The 11,100-nt window shown below is 31.1% G+C and overlaps 1 protein-coding gene across 1 annotated transcript in view; it reads left to right on the top strand.

The window, feature by feature from the left end:
* Window positions 1-11,100, top strand: part of LOC119673942 — a 20,987-nt gene that overhangs the window by 2,602 nt on the left and 7,285 nt on the right. The window lies entirely within an intron of this gene.

Genomic DNA, 11,100 nt, shown 5'->3' on the forward strand with positions numbered 1-11,100 from the left:
TATGAAAAATTTATTTGCCTACAAATATGCAACGTTGTGTTTAAGTTGTTTTGTGCTATTTTCTAGCGCTTTTTTCATGCTGGTTTTTTTGCAATTATGCTAAACTTGCTTTGGTAGCACATGTACTGCTTTAAAAGGCTTGTGTAAAGTGGCAAACGGCACAAGCAACATTTTGTTGCATATTTTATTGATTTATGGCACATTTTATGTGGACCGAACCGTAAAACATGACACATGAAAATTTGTGGTTTTATTACAGGAATTGTTTTAAATAATTCGAATTCTTGTGAAGGATAGGAATTCAAATCTATGGCGTTTACCATGCTGTTATACGAGTACAATTTTGCTTGTATGACTCACGTATTTTCGCATTTATTACTGTACTGCCGGGAAAAAAGTGCTTTAAAGTGCTAAATCTACAATGCAGTAGAATATTAATAAATAATAATATTATTGTGAATTATGTGAACTTCATTACTGACACTAATGAAAATGAAATGAATTGAAATTTTATTTCAAATTGATATTTGATGAGCATTATGATGATTTTAGTAAATTAGGTTTATTTGTATACTATGTATATTGATATCAGCAATAAATTGCTTTTAAACAGTGAATAGCTGACTCCGAGTTTAACGAATATTCAATACATCCATCGAACTCTTTGAATGACAAACGATTAAGTGCTTATTAATAACAAATATATAAAAATTAAAAAAATTAATTTCCTCAATACTAAATAAATTAAATACCTTAAAAGTATATTCTTCGTTGCATTAAGACCCTTCTCTATACCTTTTCCAATATTATAAGATGAACAAAAGTCCGCATTGTAGTATAATGTAATTTTCTTATTTTGGCTGCACGATTTTCTCATTGGTAGGCACTGTCAATATAAAAGGTATTCCCTCCTTTTGTATTGGAGGGAATCTTATAATCTTATAAGATTATAATCTTATAAGCAATCTCTAATCTTATAAGCAATTCCTAACATCCATTTAGATATATGGCATATAGCTGTGGACGTGTGCTGGTGAAATCTTTATTGCAATAATATAGCGCTTTCACTACACAGTGTTAAGGCTGATAGTAAGTGCTTCATATTACATCAGAAATGATGATCTCTGTCACGATCTTTATATTTCAATCATTATAAATATAGGAAGAAAATTAACCAAAGAATATAAGCTAAGACGTTCACATCATGTTAATGTTGTAACGTCTGAAGATAAGCACTTTTATCACTTCTTTTGTCAACGGTTTCGGCATCATGAGCTTAGTTTGTCTACAAGTGCTCATCTCTTTCCATCTGTTAAGATGAAATGAAGTTATAAACTAATCGACATAAGCTGAAATATTGTAGCCCAAAGGTACTCTGACTCTGGGTCGCAGAATTTATGGCTTGATCCTTGCTTTGCTAGTGCATCGACCTTTTCGTTTTGCTCAATACTGATATGTCCTTTAACCTACATGACTGTTACCACATTTTCATGAGCAGATTCCATGACCTTCGGGACACATTTCAAAGGTTACTCTACATAATATTAGTGGGATATATATAGTAATATATGTTATGAGCTTTGTAAGTATGGTAAAGTCGATGAGATGGGTAAAGAGAGAATACAGCATTGCATTTATTCCTTTAAAGATTATTTCATCTATTAAGAATAAGTAAGCAAATTTTTATTTCAAATACATTTCTATAATTATTATTTAACTGCAATGTTTCCATTTTTATGTTTATTCACTTCATATTTATTTGAAAAATATTTTTACATTAACTCAATCGATTTCAAATATTTTTTAACTTAAATCATTGGTTACTCAAATCTATAAAATTGGTTTTCTTTATGCAGTTCTACACATAATGTTCAGCTTTTTTTGGGTTTTGCTCGCAAATCAACTAAAACAACTTAATTTTTCCGGCATTTATTGACCCAATGGAGAGAAAATCACTGCTGCTGACAGGTTGACAGATAACCAGTCAAGTAGCGTATAAATGCAAGTAATGGATATTTGGACGGAAGTCACTAAGTTAACAGCACACATGGAGAAAAAATACGTTGTCTACATTTTATTTGCCAAAATTTTGTAAATTTTACACTTTTTAAAAGCAAAATCCATCATGTCTTGTCAAGCGAACAATTTATTATTTCATGTTTGCTTTGAAGCAGAGATTGTTACCTGCTTAACAAGAGTAGATACAAAATTGAATGTGCAGTTGACCGAGAAACAAAAATATATCTCAATTGTGTGTTTTTAAATATATTTCAATCATGGATAGCAAAAATTTACCAAGATTCTTTAATATTGCAATTTTTCGTACAATGAAGCTTAAAGCACTTTATTCAAAGCCCATACTATCTGAATTAATTATATAATTTCTAAACTAATTAATTTAATAAAATAAAAATTAGTATATTACCAGTATTCATCAACTTCAACTTCACCAAAAATCTTCGGAAAAATGTAAATCAATCAATCATTGTAAGATTTTTCTACATACTACCTTACATCATATCTACAAAACTTCAATCTTAAAGATAAAATAAATACGTTCACAGGTAAAAAATTATTGTTACTGTTATATTCGGTTTATCTTTGAAGTTTAAGATAAATATTTTAAGATGTGTCAAAAATTGTAAAAGCAACCGTTCCAACCGTACCAACCCCAATGCATGAAAAATTCAGGAGCTTAAAAGAATTCACCGTTGTGGTGACATATGACTTGAGGACTAATTGCAAAGATAATGAAGTTCCAAGAACCTTATGGCTTAGATAAGAAAGAAATAAAACAAAAATCCTGTTGGACTTCATGAGATGAAATTCATTAATCACTTTTGACGTCTTTGCTCGGAACTACACACGAAAAAATATCATTGCCTTATAAAGGTTTCCTTCCTTGGCTTGGCAGAGATGACGAAAATTGACTTGTCGTATCTACTAAGCATTACCTAAATGTTTTAACAGGAACAATACTTGAAGTTAATATCAATTAGTCTAACTCGTGTACAATTAGAGATTTTGGGGTGCCAATGATACCTTCTACTATTTTATTATTATACAGAGTTGAGCTTTCTAAGCTCTCATAATAATGTAGTCACATTAATAGGAATGCGCTTGAAGACAGAGATAGCACCTCACTCCGAAAATAGTTGCGTCTTATAACTTTTTAGAGACAACCGTTTTCTCATTAGAACCCTAAATCTATCACTTTGATTCCAAAGGTATGATACCTTGGAGATCAAGTCAACTGACAGCTAAATTTAAATTATGAGTTGGAATTAAGGTCGCCTTGATTTGATTCAAATTTGAGTTCATAAGTTCCAATAATACTTATATATTATTAGAATAATCTTTATTAAATTCGTTTCTATACAAATTTTTGTTCGAACTTATATTTATGCTCATCAATAAGGTCAAATGTTATGAAATATTAATTGCAGAACTCGTTAATATTCAGAATAATTTATGGAAAACATCTAAAGGTGCATCCATTCGCGTGAAAAAAAATGTGTCTATATACCTTGACAAATGCAAAAATGTTCTGTGTGCTTTGTACACGCCTTGGGCCAACATATTACCACACCTATTAAGTACACTCAAATATTGCCAAAGCCAACATTTCTGTGGCCTTTAAGTGCAAAGTTTAAATTGAAGTGACATTCAACGCAACAGAAAGAAGTGCCTTACCGCCTTGAGCGAAACTGCAGTCGTTCGGCTTCTTTCACTTTCCTTTGACTTTTGCAATTAGAATTTTTTCTTGAAACTACGTATATTGCCTAGTAAAGGAATATTTGTAGCCGAAATTGAATGGATGCGGTTTTTAGTCCTTGTGACGTCAATTGTATGCATACTCGTATAACTAATAAAAATTAATTACAAATGGTAAAGAGTTTGTAGACAGAGCCAAGATTATATGAGCTTACGTGAAATAGTGTCGCTAAGGAGGTCTGGTATCCCCGTTATTGAGTTTTTTTTGTTTTGAAGAATGAAAAATAAAAGATTAAATTAATTTTATATTAATTCACAATTTCTCTGGCATTGGTAATAGTTCTTACAACTACTATTTAACACTACTTTAATACACTTAGTCCTAGAAATTTTAATAATCGTGTGAGTTTGAGGTGATGTTTCTAAAGAAATGGAGGTACGAAGTTAAATGAACTTTAAAGAAATAATGGTTTTAGTAGTAAAATCTTATCCTTATACTTTTGTAACCTTCTTGATTTTCTTGAAATTTGTTTTGATTATTTATGGTAGAGAATTGTTCACAAAAATTTCCTTTCATTCTTAGGCATATAAATCTCGGAGTGTTTGGTAATTTGTTCATTAACTGAAATTTAGACTGTTTTTCAAGGAAACTTTAAAAACTGACTAAGTATAGTTGTCAATCATTTAGCATATCAATGTTGCAGGTCTGCTTTATTTTATATTCAATATCTTAAAATGGCTTTCTATGTGACAGTGGAAACTTCATACGATATCATATCATATATAATCGTTATGAATGAATTATGTCCTTTTTAAGCGATGTCTACTTACTTATATTTGTCTACAAATCATTATTTCTTTTTTTTTATTTTTAATTTAGTTGATTCTTATAGGAATATTGTATGAAACTGAAGTTATTCTCAAGTCATTAAGTTGCGCCAAGGCTAATGTTCGTAAGACTAGCTGATTGACCTTTCAATTCTACATTTCTGTGTTCTATATCTCTGTGACTACGATATTGATTAAACTTTTTATTTTAAATTTCAATCTAATTTCGGTATTAATAAGTCAAGCAATAAGTCAAATTAATATAATAAATTAAATCATGCTTTAAAGTTAATCATAATTAAGATATTAATATGAGAATTTATTAATTTTAAGTTTGATTGAGTCAGTGTTTGAAAGATATATTGTGTTTTAAGAACTGCATCATATTTGCGCTATGACAAGTAATCTATTTCGCATAGAAAAGTGTTGGTAATACGTATAAGTAGGTACATTAATCAGAAATGTCATTATCTCTATTCAATACCCTCTTACTTAATATTTTATATATTATTACTTAATATTCATTTAATTATTAGAGCAAAAGATTTGAGAAACACCAGCTGCATGAATCTATAATAATCCTCAAATTCAATAATTTTCTTGACTGCTTAAGTGATTTCATAAGTAGAAGGAAATTCTAAGTATGCAAGCCACAATTTGTACTATTGGCATTAAGGCAATACATACAATATATTCAAGTAAAACCCATTTATAATAATATACATATATATACTTACATTAACCAAAGTTATATATACAACTAATTGTACTAAGTAATATGCATGTAAGTAGGACTCTGAAAATGCAGCCCTAGTTACTTACCAGGATTTAAGCTGTGGCATTAAAGCCGAAACAAAGAAATTTCAGGATTTAAATGGAAAACAATTTTGTAGTGCTTTTGACTGCATGAAGAGTTTGTACTTAAAATAAATCATGGACGTTCAGTACGTTGTGCATTTAGGAGTGTGCAATGGATGAACACTTATCTGAGTTGAAGCATTTAAAATGTAATTCAACCGCAACATGCTTCGCAAATGTCTGCCATTTGGACCTTTCGCATTACTTAATGCAGAGAAAGAAAAAAATTATATTAAAAGCCCATAAAAGTAACTACGTATATTGCCAAATGTGCAAAGAATTTGATGAGAAAGTTTTCTAAAGATTCTCCTAAATCGATTTGCCTTGAACGTTAGTTTCTATTGGCTCGCATATTCGATCTTAATGTATGGCAGCAATTTGTGTTAGAAACTTTTACTTTCTTTGACTGAACTAAAATCAATTCAATTTACAAAACATTGGCTTTCACACAAATATTGAATTATTTTCATATTTGAAGCGAACACTGGACAACTGGACAGAGTGTGCTGAACATGTTTGAGTATCCTTTCATGAACGCGAAAAAACTGTTAACAAACAGAAGGCTCTGGCCAGTTTGGTTATGGCATAGCCAATTTCATTCCATTTCAGTTCAGTGTTTTTGTCCGATTTGTATGTCATTCTGCTCGAAAGTCGAGCATTGTTGAGCGTTGACCTTGCAGTGTGTACACTGTGTACAGTGTGTACCACTTCTGCAAGTTGGTCAAGTTGGATTTTTGCTAAATGTTTGCATGAGCTGCCTTGCCTTTTCGATGTGTGCTTGGAGTGCTTACACAGTGTCTTCATTTATAATTTATGACTGAGAAAAGGACGAAGAAACTCTTGCTCCTTAATTCCATTAATGTGTGCACACTGCTCAGGCGTATGAGTTATGTGCAGTTGTGTTTAATGTATGCTGAGGTTTTGCATGAAATATGCAGTTCAAGTTTTTTCCTGAAGTTCCAACTCCCAAAAGTTTTTAAGGATTTCAAATGAGCTATTTTTCATTAGTGTGAGATGAATTCGGATAGAACTTTTTAAATATTTATAGCAATATTGAATAAATTCGTTATAAATCAGTAACTATCTTAAGAGAATCAGTTAATGAAACTGAAAAGATAGTGACCAGATTTGGAGTATTTCATTAATTTTGAATTGGGAACTGGTACTACACCATAGGAAATGCTGTTATCTTTTGGTTGAAGTTTTTTTCTTTGGCTAGAAAGGTGTTTGATTCAGTACTCGCAGGTGAAAAACGCGGTAGAGAATGTCCGCATCTTCGGTGGAAAGACTAGGTGCCCAACAATTTGGGGGTGCTCTGTACTACCAACTGGGGACAGCAAACAACGAATCGGGCTGGCTGGCGGAGACTACTCGAAGCGGCCAAGGATGATTCACGTCTGTAATGGCCAACTTAGTAAGTAAGTAAGTAAGCATATTTTAAGAAAATACATACTCGAACAAAGAATATTCTTGTTGTTTGAGGACTAACTTAGCGGCGGCAGTGAAGGAAGAAAGCGAAACTGTTATAATGCAGTTGTAAGCTGTTAGTAGTAGAGAGCAGAATTTCAATAGGTTTTGCAAAAAGTTGTCCTTTCTAGGTCGATAACCACTGTGATACGTGAATCAGTTCTTTGCAAAATATTTTTCGCTTGTAGTGTGTAGGAGCTGGGGAATCTAGTTGTGGATTTCCGAGCCAAAAGTCTCTTCAGTTTTTGAGCCATTAGTGTACCAGAAAAAGTCAGTGGTACTTATATTGCATTTATTCTTTTTTCACCTTATTTTGGTGGATATTATGTATATGTATTATCTGTTAGTCATATATTTTGAGAATCAAATCTCTAGATTGTTTTAATTTGATTAACGCATTTTTTCACTAATCATACATTATTTGTTTAGTAGACTACTGTGATATGCTGATGTCTTCATATGCTGATGGATGTTAACATCTAAACTTCGAGTCCTAACGGCATAATACCTTCTCAGGTATTTAACGCCCCAATGGGAGTTGTTCTTTGACAAAAAATTATGCATGTTTCAACTAATCTTTGTAACTTCTTAAGTTTGTTGTAAATCGAAGTCTCTAAAGTATTTGTCCACCAAATTAGCGTCAATTTGTAAGCAGAGTGAAAGTGGTTTTAAGGTGCCTTTTCAGTGATGATCACTATTACATATAGTAAGTTATTTATATTAGTTAATTATTTTCAAGAGTGAACAGATACAGATACCTATTTTAATTAGATAAATTTAAAACGTTAACATTGAAGTTTTTAAAGTCTTATTTGACTAAATTTTATTATTTAAAACATATAAAAATAAGAGAAACTAGAATTAAGCATTAATTATATTTAATTAAAAATAATCAATTAACATAAAAACACAGTTTTCTACAATTTTATCTATGGTTGAAATTTGATATGGCACCTTTCGTGTTTGATGTGGTCACTGATACGCAAACGATTTCATGTTAAAGATAAACGAACTGCGGTTTACTTTAATGACGTTTATCAGGAATTAGTTGTTAACAAGCAAATTTCAGTTATATCCTTTGTGAGTATTAGCCATGTTATTGTGTATTCGTACCTGCGCTTAAAACTATGCTCTATTTTTGCGGCATTGTAGGTCGGGCTCCCAAAGGCAAATAATAACCAACCAGCTCAATGTAACATATGTGGCCATTTGTTTGGAAGCTCTTATATGTGTTTCTGTCTGGTGTCGTATTGACGCGAGGTGTTGTTTCAATAACCAACACAACCAGTAGGTGTACTACTCCTATCCTGTTTACATTTATTTACATAAAAGTTTTATTTGCTCGTTTTTGAATGCTTCATCCTTTTTAATGCAAAATAAACATGCAACATTTTGCAGGCATTTTTTATTTTTCCACATTTAAATTAAAAAGTAACAACTTTTAAATAGTAAAATTGCGTGCAGCAAAGGAAAAGTAGGCAAAGCGATGCAAAATAAGGTGAAGTTTTCAATTCAAAAACAAACTATGCAAACAGAGGCAACTTAATTAAACTATTTTCATTTAGAAACTTTAAATGCAAGTTTGTCAAACCATAGAAAAATAAACGCATCCACAAATGCTCGACGCATCCACTGTGGGAGAGTTTCGCCAACAAAATTTTTCAAAAATATTATTTTAACTTTCTGAATAATTTTAATTTGAATTTAATGCATTCTAATAGGATTAGAAGAAAAAAGTGAACAATTTTCTGCAATTTTATTTTGTTTACGAACATTTTAATTATTTTTTTACTCACTTAAATACGAAACAGTGTGAATTTATTTAAAAATTTTATTGCCTAATTCTAGGCACAATTTAAAATTAAATTGCATTTATTCATATATAGTTCATGCCTGGTTACACTAGATTAATATTCCTGATTAAAACCGGTTTATAAAATACTTATTATGCAGTTTAATTGATTTTTAGATACATTTATACAACCATTTTTAAGGTGGTTAAAATGTGAATTAAGCCAATATATCTCCAATTCCGTTACTTTTTTATTGAAAACATGTTTTTTAATTACGCGATTATTGAACCTTCGACCTTAACTACAACGGAACCACTAAGAATAAATGTTAAAGATAAGTGCAGTTTATTGTGGTCAGTTAAAATGGAGAGTATTTCTAAATTCAACTGAATAAATTTCAAAGTTGGGAAATCCATACTACTTGAATTGAAAAAAATTGCAGGAGAAACATTTGTCTATTTATTGTACGATGTATGTATTATGTCTATTAGTAATTTTGCATTTGTAGACATAATTATCCAAGGAAATTTATTTGTAGACAACATAAAAAACTACTGGGACATGTGTAAAATTGTATAGTTCTTATGTAGACTCTATGGATTTATTTGGTGAAAGTGGAAAGATTAAACTTATAATTACTTCAATGGGCTAATATGAAACAGAAAAAATATAACTCAGGAAACAGGTCGGTATATCTGATTATTATCAATTATGACATTGTATGACCCATTGTCCATCTGATGTTTCGTATATAAATAAAGTTATTGTAGTTAGTGTAGAGTTCTAGCTTTTTCTCAACCAAAGTCATAAAATTTTTTATATAAAAAGACTTAAGAAGATTAGTATTAGCATTTTATTCGAAAATAAATGGGAATTATTAAATTTTACTTTTATTAATTACGTAAATTTTACCAAATTTTGTTTAATTTTCTTATAAAATGATTATTGTTTTTGGTGAAATATATTTAAATAATATTTGACAGCAAAGTAATTTATTAATTTAAGTTAACAAATTAGAATGCAGCCGTTTCACAAAACAGTCAAAACCCCAAATATAAAATTAAAAAAAAAACAGTTTAAAATACCTGTAAACATAACAGAAACACAAACCTTTAAGTGGTAATTAATTCAACAAGCAGTCAACGCCGCTGTAGAAATAACAGTCAAAAGACCAAGCAATAGTGAGCAGTACGCAGCAAAAATTGTGACGACGCTGCAAAACCAAACCAAAATGATGGCTGTTGACGTTCGCTGTTAAGCAACAGTAATGCGTGAAGCTAATGCACAGAAAACAATAATAACGACAACAGTGAGGTTATGAAATTAATATAGAAGAAAACCAAAAAACTATGGCCAGCAATGCCGGCAGCTTTTTTATGTTGAGCCACTAAGCTGGGGTGAGTACTTTTCTTTTTTCGAAAATTTTACATTGCGGGTATAAAAACATGAAAGCACAGCGTCAATCAACACATGCTGACCACATGTTAGGCAGCGAAATAGCGCAGCTAAGTTTTGCGCTGTAATTGTGCTTTACGATTTGCTGGCAATGTTGTTGCTACTGCTGCTGCTGCTGCTGTTACTTAATGGCGGTTTGATGTTGGTTACGGGCTTGTGTATGGGTTCAAATTTGTGGGAGGTCAAGTGTTAGTAATTTCATTTGCGGCCAGGTGATTTTATGTTGGGTGTGTTTGTATTTGTATTTGTTTTTATTGCATGTCGTCTACATGCTAGTTGGTGGTATATATGTATGTGCGTGTGTTCGTTTCCTCATACACTTTATTTACAATATCAACGTTATTTATGAATGATAAAATTATGCCTCACGTGCTCGCATTGCTATAAATTACAGAGTACGTTACAACAACAACAATAAAAACAACAGAAAGTAAACTACACAAAAATAAGTACTCGTACATAAAAAAAGTTATTGGAATAAAAAAAAAAATTTGCACGGGATATTGTGGGAGTTTTAAGTGGCCAGTTTTCATATTCATTTTATGTTACATGAACCTAAATGATAGCAGATTTATATACTCAACAATATGTTCATAACAGGACAATAAAAAAATGTTAAGTAAACTGGGTCAGTTATGTGTGGTACAACAGCTACGGCGGCAGCTACAATAGCCGCTACTACAACAACAACAACCAAAACAATAACAACTCTTTATTACCTTTTTTCCGCATTTTCAATCTTTTTTTTTATTTTTTTTTTATTTTTTTTTTGTTTTTCTTTGGTTTGTGTCATATTTTGTTGGCTTATGAAAATTGCCGCTGGCGTGTAGCAGAACTTGTGCCTTTTCCATGATTTTAAACATATTTTGTTAGCAAATTATGCGTACTTTGTAACTTAATCCTTTGTAATCCTTTTATACATAATTTTTTGCTGTCCCTTGCAATGCAGTAAATGCTGCAAATGCTACGTGTGAGTGCGGCAATT

Source organism: Teleopsis dalmanni, chromosome 2, assembly GCF_002237135.1.
Source record: "Teleopsis dalmanni isolate 2A chromosome 2, ASM223713v2, whole genome shotgun sequence".
NCBI classification, from domain to species: Eukaryota; Metazoa; Arthropoda; class Insecta; order Diptera; family Diopsidae; genus Teleopsis; species Teleopsis dalmanni.